A 9,794-nucleotide genomic window follows, 5' to 3' on the forward strand; every position below is an offset into this window, starting at 1 on the left:
GGCATAATTGTGTTCTTTGGTTTGACATTTTTTTTTAAAATCTTCTAATTTGCAGAAATTATCTGCTCAGAATGCTCAAAGTCGGGCTTGTCTTCAATTCCTCCATCGGGGAGGATCTCGATCGTTTATTAGTCGTGGTCCTAAGCCAGTATACAGTTTTGTATACTTTTGCATTTTGTATCAGTTGAACCTTGAGGTTTTTATGCATGTAGTAGTGTAATAGCTGGATGTAAAGGTCCAAGATTATTCTATATTTAATTTGAGAATGTAGTTCTGTATTGATTGAGAACTTGAAGCCTTGGTAGTTCTTGTCGTTGAATGCTCTGATTTGAAATGGATTAGAAAAAGACCCCAGCTAAACCACCACAACAACTGCAAGAGCCGTCACTAGAAGAATTGCAAGAACCATCACAAGAAGAACCAGAAGAACCACCAAAAAATAATCCAATCAAGTTATTCCATTACAAACACTGGAGTGAGAAGAAAGGTTGGATTAATGAAGTGGCAGAATCGAAATACGTACACTGAAAATCGATGAATTGCATGAATATAATTTGAAACTGATGCATAATTATCTTGTACATCCGGGACTGACTTATTATTTTCATTCATGTAGGAAGAAATGATGGCTCTCCTAGGGGAACAGGCTAACAAAGAAGAATCTGAGAGACTAACCAAGGCACAAATATGTGAACAAGTACTTGGATCCATATCAGGATATGTCAAAGGGCTAGGTTACAGACCAAATCCTAACAACTCTTCCTCCTCTGCGGCATTATTGAGGTGCGAAAATGAAGAATTGCTCGCAAGGCTCAAGGAAAAGGACATAATGATTGAGACACTTCAAGATCAGAAGGAACGCTTGGAGAAATTAGAGCAGAACAACAGTGTCTGGTCAATATTGGAGGTATTGTTGCGTGCAAAAGGCATCGAAATACCCAGTAATGAGTAATGTCGGGTTATAGGTTGTTTTTCCGTTGCTTCTGTGTGAATCTTGTCTCCCTTTTTTTCAAACCTTTGCTGTAGGTATTAGAGAACTCTGTTAAATTCGAGCTGTTCTTTCTATGTTTATGTAAACAGTTGTTCTAGTTAATATGTTAAATGGATCCCTGTTGCAAATAAGTTTCTTTCAAATGTCTTGATTTATTTAAATTAAATCAATGCAAGGCGATCCTTGGGTACTTCTTGTCGCCAAAAATCGTAGTTGGCGATAACAATAATGGTCGCTTAAATGAAAACATCCTATGACAACTTTTTGTTATGTCGCCAAATTGTTACGTTTTCCGACCGTTTTTGTAATATCGCCAAATTGTTACATTCTCCGACCATTTTAAATAGGTCGCTGAATTTTTTGGCTGCAAAACTCAGATGTCGCTAAAATGAAATGTTTCCCGACGAGATATACTGTCGCTGGTAATTTTTTTTTAGCTGCAACATATTTTGTCGCAAAAAGATCTTATTTACCGACAAAATAGATTTAGTAGCAAATTCATTTTTTTTCTGCGATACAATTCATGGTCGCCGAAAGTTTTCTATCTGCGACAACTTTTCTCCAAGTCGGTAAAACTGTTTTTTCAGCTACCAAATAGATTTTTGTCGCTGAGAAAAATATAGCGACAAAATTGGAGTTTTGGTCGCTGTTTACATTCTGCGACCTACTATTAGCGACATTTATGCCGACAAAATTAATTGGTCGGTAAAAGTGATTAGCGACGAAATCAGTGTATTCTGCGACGAGGGGATTCGTTGTTGATGGCCATTTTTCTTGTAGTGTAGGTCTGGACTAAACTGTTCTATTTAGTAGGGTTTTGGACTGAACCTTTTTTTCCCATGGTCATATGGCATGGGAGATAGCTTGATCAGTACTGTTTTTTTTTTTTTTTTAACAAATTCCACGGGGTTTAAGGAGAACCCAGAAACTTACAAAGAACTAACCAAAAAAAAAACAAAACAACCAAGCAAAAAAACCGAAAACAAAATTACTGTCTAAAATAAACTTTGTGACTACTATTGTCCTCTACAATACTTCTCAAATTGTTGTCAAAACTGCTTGGATCCACTTCAACAAAACTGCCACTAGGATGAATATTTTCCAAATGATCATCTGTCATGTTTTTCACTAAAAACATAAGAATATCAAACTGCCTCAAAGATTGATCTTAAGTGCATAATCCGTATCCATATATGAAGAACACTCCAGGCAGGGAGGGCTTCCTAGCAGTAAGCAAACTTTAGACCACTGTTGAATCTGTACTGACATTGAGGCGATTATATCTTTTAAATTTAACAAGTTTGAAGCCTAATTCGGATCCCTGAAGTTCATGAGCAACCACAGTAGCAGGGATTGAACCTCCACAAGAAGCATCAATAGTAGTACCTAGATGATTCCTTATAATAGCACCACTACCACCATAAGTATCTTTCCTTGATCTATCTATGTTGATCATAACTTCATCCTCACTGGGAGGAAGCCAAGAACAAGGAACAATTTTCTTAGAATGATAAGTACAGTTTATCCCCCATCCATACAAACAACTCCTTAACCTAGGGTTTATCCAATTCTACAAGATTTGCATAGATGCATTTCAATCAGACATACTTAACTATCAGGTAACTAACTTCATCAACACTGGTACTTTGAGTAGAAAAGACTTTCTTATTTCTTTCTCTCCAGATATGATAAACAAAACTTTTAAGGGAAAGTTTACGCAAACAAGCAACAACTCCACCCCCCTGAAATTATAAATACACCACTGCAAACAACATATATAATTCATGCATTCAACAGATCAAAATAATGAATAAAACAATCATATGGAAATAAATCATATGGCATTGAGAATAGGTTTTTCTCGTATGGGGCTCATGGCCTGATTACCATCGTGATAGTTATGAGAAGATATTTTCTCGCACGAGGGTTTGGTTTACCCAAATACCATTCGTAATGGTCTCGAGAAGATGTTTTCTCGGATGGGGATCGTGTCCCAATTACCATCTCGAGAAGATGTCTTCTCGGCTGGGGATCATGCCTCAATTATCATCCATGATAGACAAATTTCATATTAAGAACACTAAGTTACCCTGCAGGAAAACACATATATGACAAGAGGAAGATATTTATATCACATTCACTCAACATTCATCAAATGTCCCTGCAAGCAAACACATACATAAAGAACAAGAGGAGGATGTATGTATGATACACCATTTAACCCTGCAGAAAAACACATATATATAACTAGCAGATGTACCATACATACATCAAGTGTACCTGCAAGAAGACACAACCACAAGTCTTTACTGCGGATTACGACTAATCCGACTCTAACCTTAGTGCATCATAAGCATGCCTTTATGCGGATTACGTCTAATCCAACTCTAACTTTATGCGGATAATTGATCCGACTTAACTGAATTCTCCAACCATAATGGATATTTGCTGCAAAACATGAAATGTTAATTCATCACATTTAACGTTAAAGCATTCATTAATTCTAAAGCATTTACTTTATGTAAACATTTTCGGCTCATTTTTATGCGATATGATGTCGCATTGTCATTTATAGTGGTGCTCGTTGTGGAGCAGGTGCGCTAGATTGTGGCACCTAATTCTGGATGTATTTCTGGATGTACCAGTGCGACACGTATATCGGCTTAAGTCTTTGAGACTAGCTTTTCTAGCTTGCTTTTAAGCAAAATGGTTCCTTGGTTAGGCATATGTATATTCAATATGTAAGTTAGAAAATGCCTTTTTTGTCCTTAGACTGACAAGAAAGGTAGGAGATCGTATCGTCCTTTAGCTTTGTAGCCTTTATCATGAGGTTGCCTTTTTCTCCTGGAAAGTCCAATTATTGGTTAATGACAGTAGAGAAAGTATAGTTATAAATGATTATGCTTCAAGTCAATGACTAGCCATATTTAAGTTTATTTATATAAAATGATAAATTTAAAGATAAAGAGATAAGATGTCCCTGTTATGGAAAATATTTGCAAGCTAATTCATGAGCTTGGAGAGCTCGGATGCACTGTCGTGACCGATCCGAAATGAATGCTTTCGACAACATAAGATTATTGGTCTTGAAATGACCATCTGAAACACACGCCCTAAAAGAGTCATGATGTGTAGTATGTTATCATGTACCTGTTGGTCATGAAATGTATCAAATTTCTCTTGATTCAAAGCATTCAGGCATATAAGTATAAAGCATTTAGATATTATTAATCATAAAAAACAAAAGAGATAAGGTAAGAGAGGAATGCTATCCGAGTTGGTGCTCGGAAAGGGACTGTCGAGTCCGAGTTCGTGCTCCATTCACTTGGGTAATCCGAGCTCATGCTCTGGTTGAATCATCATGTGAGTCCGAGTAGATAGTGCTCTCATCTGATATCCTCGTGCGATCAGAGTTCGTGCTTCTTGACCGATGACTTGGTAAGTCCAATATAGATTGAGCCATGGTTGTTCGTCCGAGACTGATTCCATACCATAGCCCCTCTGTAGAGCATTTCATCATGCACCTGTTGGTCATGAAATGTATTAAATTTCTCTATATTCAAAATATCAATCACTTTTTGAATATGAAGCGTGTAGCTTAAACTAATCTAGCATCTCATGTATGCTATTAGAAAAGTAAATCAGAAATAGATGTGGGATAGAGTGTTATCCGAGTTTTGATCGGGTGACAAGTCTGAGCTGATTCTTCTCGTCCGAATCCAATGTACGATCCGAGTTCTTGCTTTTAGACCGATCAACTGGTGAGTCCGAGCTTAGTTGAATCATCATCGTGCTGATTGCTTTGCCAGTAAGAGATGGTTGCTCCAATTGATCAGTCCGATATGGATTGAGTCCGAGATTGGAACTCGGTTAAACATCATCGTGTTGGTTGACTCTGTCCTCGCCTGTGGTCTGAGAATGATGAGTCCGAGCTCTGGTTGGCTCCCATCGTGCTGGTTGTTTCTCCGCGAGTTGGTCTCGAGTTGAACACGAGCTGGTGATTTTGATGTGGTTTCGTCCATCATCGTTATTCTGTAACAGCATCTCAGTTAAGTGAGAAATCTCAGTGAACTCGTTCTGCAGTTGCTGTGTAAAGCAGTAAGAAGAGGAGAGACCGATGAAAAAAGCCCTAAATCAGGCTAAAGTGTTGATGCATCCGAGTTCATGCTCTGGCTGCATTGCTTGTCCGAGGTTGGTGCTCGGAGATGGACTGATGAGTCCGAGCAGATCAGGCCGAGGCTCCAGTCCGATGACTTGGTGAGTCTGATCTCTAGTTGGCTCTCGCTGATTGCTTCTTCAAGAACTGGTAGCTTTCCGACCTACTTCGTGTGAGGTGGAGGATCTCAATTGAGATGTACGAGATGGTTATGGTGTTGTTGGTGGTCCGTACTTGTGATTTCGTCTACCACCATATTTAAATTAGGCTATGATGCTGAGGGATAGCATCTGTTGTGCTGATGGTGAATCAATAAGAACTGGTGACCGACTTCAATTGGCCGGCACGATGTAGCTTTGAAGCTTTCTTCTGCTGCTCCGACGTGACTTCATAGTCGTCAATTTCTGCAGCAGCAGTTCAATTGAGTTATCAATTTCTCCGATGCGTAACACAGTACGAAGAGATAGAGAATAAAAAAGCCCTGAATCAGGCAAATATGTTGATTTTTAGTGTTTTTGGAAAAAATCTTCAATGGGTTTGAAGAATAGGATCTACTGGTTGTCGATCTGTAACAAAAAAATCATTCTTAATCAAGATTTTGAAACAAAATCAGACTTGTATTGAAGAACAAGCCCTGGTTTTTGTGAAGGGTTTTTTCCCCAAAAATTTTGTTTTAAAATTTGTAGATCTGAATATAAAGAACAAGATAAGAGATATAGGAAGAAGAAATTCGTTCCCAATTGATGTTGATGGCAAATCTGCTGATTTCAGTGCTTGATGAAGTTGTTCTTCATATTCTCCGCCACAGCAATTTCGCCTCTTTTCTCTTTGTTGTGTAATAACAACTTCTGGTTTTTCACGCCTCTTTATTTTCCTTAGTCTATGTTTGGACTCGGACGAGACACTTTGTTGTCTAAAGCTCTTGTATCTACTGGATCTCCGCTGGATCTGTTACAGAACTTGTTGGTAGTGAACAAATTATGTTCTAAGCGACTAGGTTGGATAAATCCATCACTCTATTCCCTGTTTCTAGCGCCAAAATGTAGTTGCATATTTTCTGCTACTACACCCAAGATGATCTTAACCATCAAATCACACCTCTAGCCTCCGTAAACATACATAAGCAAGATAAAGAACATCAAAGTAAAGGAGACACATATCTTTTACGTGGTTCGTTCAATGGTGACCTACATCCACGGGGTATCACTATGATATGAGTTGTTACAAGATCTCCATTGGAAAAGATCTCATGGAGCTCTAAGGAAGAAGAAGGAGGGTATCCTTAGCTAGAGACCATCCAAAGATCAGACCCCCACTTCCCTATTTCTCTTTCTCTTTTATAGGGTAGGTGGTTACATCAATTACAAATACGCCCTTAGGGATGACTAGATAGGATAAGACTAAGTGGTTGGGTATACATTGTGTATATGGTTACGTATTAGTAGGATACTTCGGCTTCTAATCTTGCGCCACGTAGCGAGCTCATCTTTTGTCCTCACACATTAAAAATAAGAACATAAAGGAGACATTAATAGAATCTCAAAACGCAAACTCTAATGTCTTTCTGGTTTGAATTGAGAGCATCACCTGGAAAACTTAAAAAAGTGATGTAAAGGGCAAAGACTCGATGAAAATGAAAATCAAATAAAACAGGAAAAAGATGTTAAAGAAAGTGAGACCTTCTGATATATAAAAAAAAAAAGTGAGAAAAGAACATCATTTTCACCTGGTATGCATCTCCTTGAGAGACTAATTATCATGGTTTTCACTCTTGTAAACTGTAATCCAGAGAGAAAACCTTAACACAACAACCCTATTTATGTCACGAAATTCCATTATTAAACGTCAATTTTGGCATAATATCTTGAATTCTATTATTAAACGTTAATTAATGGGCATTAAGTGAAAAAAATAGGTAGAAAATCTCGAAAAATATTGGGCAGGAAATTCTCCAACAAGAGCAAGAACTTCTATTAATAGGATTTGAGCGAACAAAATTTAGGTATGTTCGTATATTATGGGTGTATACACGCGTTTTTCGTAGATTGATTTAGGAATTTTATATTTTTTTCCCGAAGTAAATATACACGCCAAAATGAACACAAATAAATTCCTAATAAATTCGTGACATGTTCAGGTTTTCCTAGATTTTTTTATCGATTGATTTACGCATTTTAGATTTATTTCTAGAAGTAAATATGCACGCCGAAAATAAGATAAAAAAATTGATGGTCCTGATTTTATTAAAAAGATGTAAACTCGGTGTAAGAATATTAACAATTTCAACCAATCAGGATCAAAAGCTTTGTCTACTCCCAACATAAAAAGAGGGTGGACGCTACCACTCGATTTGAAACATTAGATCAAATCAATTCGATTTAAAATTAACTGTCACGAAATGTAAGGGGGCTAACTTGTATTTCAGCCAATCAGGAGCGAGGGTTTTGTTCACCGGCCAATAGGAGAGGAGGTAAGCACAACTCTCGATGTGGTGTGAGAGATGTGATTGGGTGTTTAGGTTATTCATTTTATTACATAGTGAAAACAACCAATACAAATAGAGCGACCAGTACCCGGATTAAGCTAAGATCCGAACTCTATGGATAATACACCTTGTAGGCTTGCAGCTCAATCCAAGTTCAGTTTCCCTATATATACAAGTTCAGTTGCCCTAATAAATTCCTAGATCTGAATTTTATTTTCCCTAAAATCAAAAACCTCCGAGTAATCATTCAGTAGAAAGGTAGTGATGTGTTCAAGATGCAATCCTCCTTGTTTTGTATGGGAATCTGGTGGAGAAGGAACCACAATCATCTTTGAATCACAACAACATTATGATATCTCCTCTCAAAACAAAATTAAATCTCCAGTACCAAAGATCTTTTTGGTTCTCTTCTCTCATCCTGAATCTCAGTGTTATGATTTAACCACTGCAGTCTCTGTTTCTATGGTTATCTTTTATCTCCGGTTTTTCCGTTGCATATTTTCCAAGTCAATAACAATCTCCGCTCATTTTCCCCATTTATGTCGGTAACAAACGCGATTTTGATTATATTGTTATGAGCAAGTGTTGTTTCTAGTGCAACTTGTGGAGTGGGAATGATTGGTAGAGCAGATTGAGGATCCAGATGAGGAGCAAGAAAAGATGGAAATCAATATAGATCTAAGAGATAAGAAGAGTATAGGAAGATGGAGATTTGTCTATTGCGAATATGGGAGGTTCAAGGAAGAGAGTTGCTGAATCATAATGTTAAATTTGGGGCGGAGAATTAGAAGATTGATTGTAAAAATAAGTGATGTGTTTTGTCGGATAGCTTGACTTCAGCGATTTGAAGTCAAGCTATCAATATCCATTGACTTCATCTTAAATCAATATGCATTGACCTTCAACGATTTGAACACTGCTTGTGCAAATCATAGCTTTCCTTTACCCAACATACCACAGATGCTGGAGTCAGCATCAGGGTATCACCGACTTTCGTTGATGGATGGATACTCGGGTTATAACCAGATACCACTTGCATAGGAAGATCAAGAACATACGGCTTTCTTCACTCCAAGAGGATTATATTGTTGTACGAGAATGTTGTTTGGATTGAAGAATGTAGGGGTTACATATCAATGAATGGTAGAGAAAATCTTCGCCATATGGGTGCATAAAAAGTTGGAGGTCCATGTTTATGATATGATTGTAAAGACAAAGGAATCTGGAGACCATGTAGAAGATCTGAAGGAGATTTTTGGACAAATGAGGGCGTATAAGATGAAGATAAATCCTGCGAAGTGTATACTTGGAGTTGAATCAACGAAGTTCTTGGGACATATAGTCTCGGAGAGAGGAATTGAAGTAGATCCAACTAAGGTGCAAGCCATATTAGACATGCCATCCCCAACCACTATAAAAGATATGCAGAAGTTGAATGGACAACTGGCATCTTTGGGAAGATTCATTTCAAGATCCTCGGACAAATGCAAACACTTCTTTGATATCTTAAAGAAATGAGCGAAATTCACATGGACACAGGAGTGCGAACAGGCGTTGCAAAACATAAAAGAATATCTCATCAAGTTGTCCATCTTTCAGAAACCAGAACCTGGAGAAGAATTGATGATTTGCCTCACTGCTACGTCAAATGCTCTCAGCACAGTTTTACTTCGCTCGGATGAAGGAGTAAAAAATCCAATCTTTTATATTAGTAAGACTTTTAATTCTGCTAAGAGAAATTATCCGAAGATCGAGAAGTTGATATTATCCTTGGTGTATGCGGCACAGGAGTTACAAACTTATTATCAAACTCATAAAATAAAGGTGCTGACAAGAGTCCCAATAGAATATGTTTTGAAGAACACGAAGAGGGTAGGAAGAATTGAAAGGTGGAACACTCAAATTGATCAATTTGGGTGTTCCATATGAAGTTCAAACTTCCACGAAGTCACATATAGTTGCAGAGTTTCTAGATGAATTTCCCTCAGATAAAGATGAAGGAGTGGAGGAAATGATGGATATAGACGAAGAACGCCCAGACCCAGGGGACTTACTCAAAGAGAATCATCCACGAATATGGGAAATATTTTTTGATGGATCTTCAAAAAGTTCAGGTGGAGGCATGGGAATCGTATTTACTTCGCCAAGAAGAGCGAGAATAG

The 9,794-nt window shown here is 37.7% G+C and overlaps 1 long non-coding RNA gene across 1 annotated transcript; it reads right to left on the bottom strand.

The window, feature by feature from the left end:
- Positions 1–1,965: 1,965 nt before the first annotated feature.
- Positions 1,966–6,202, bottom strand: LOC113319403. Its single transcript, XR_003345436.1, has 2 exons — positions 5,107–6,202; positions 1,966–5,023 (listed from the first exon to the last, which is right to left on the bottom strand). It is a non-coding gene; the product is annotated as an uncharacterized LOC113319403 (long non-coding RNA).
- Positions 6,203–9,794: the final 3,592 nt, after the last annotated feature.

This window comes from Papaver somniferum, chromosome 10 (genome assembly GCF_003573695.1).
Source record: "Papaver somniferum cultivar HN1 chromosome 10, ASM357369v1, whole genome shotgun sequence".
NCBI lineage: Eukaryota > Viridiplantae > Streptophyta > Magnoliopsida > Ranunculales > Papaveraceae > Papaver > Papaver somniferum.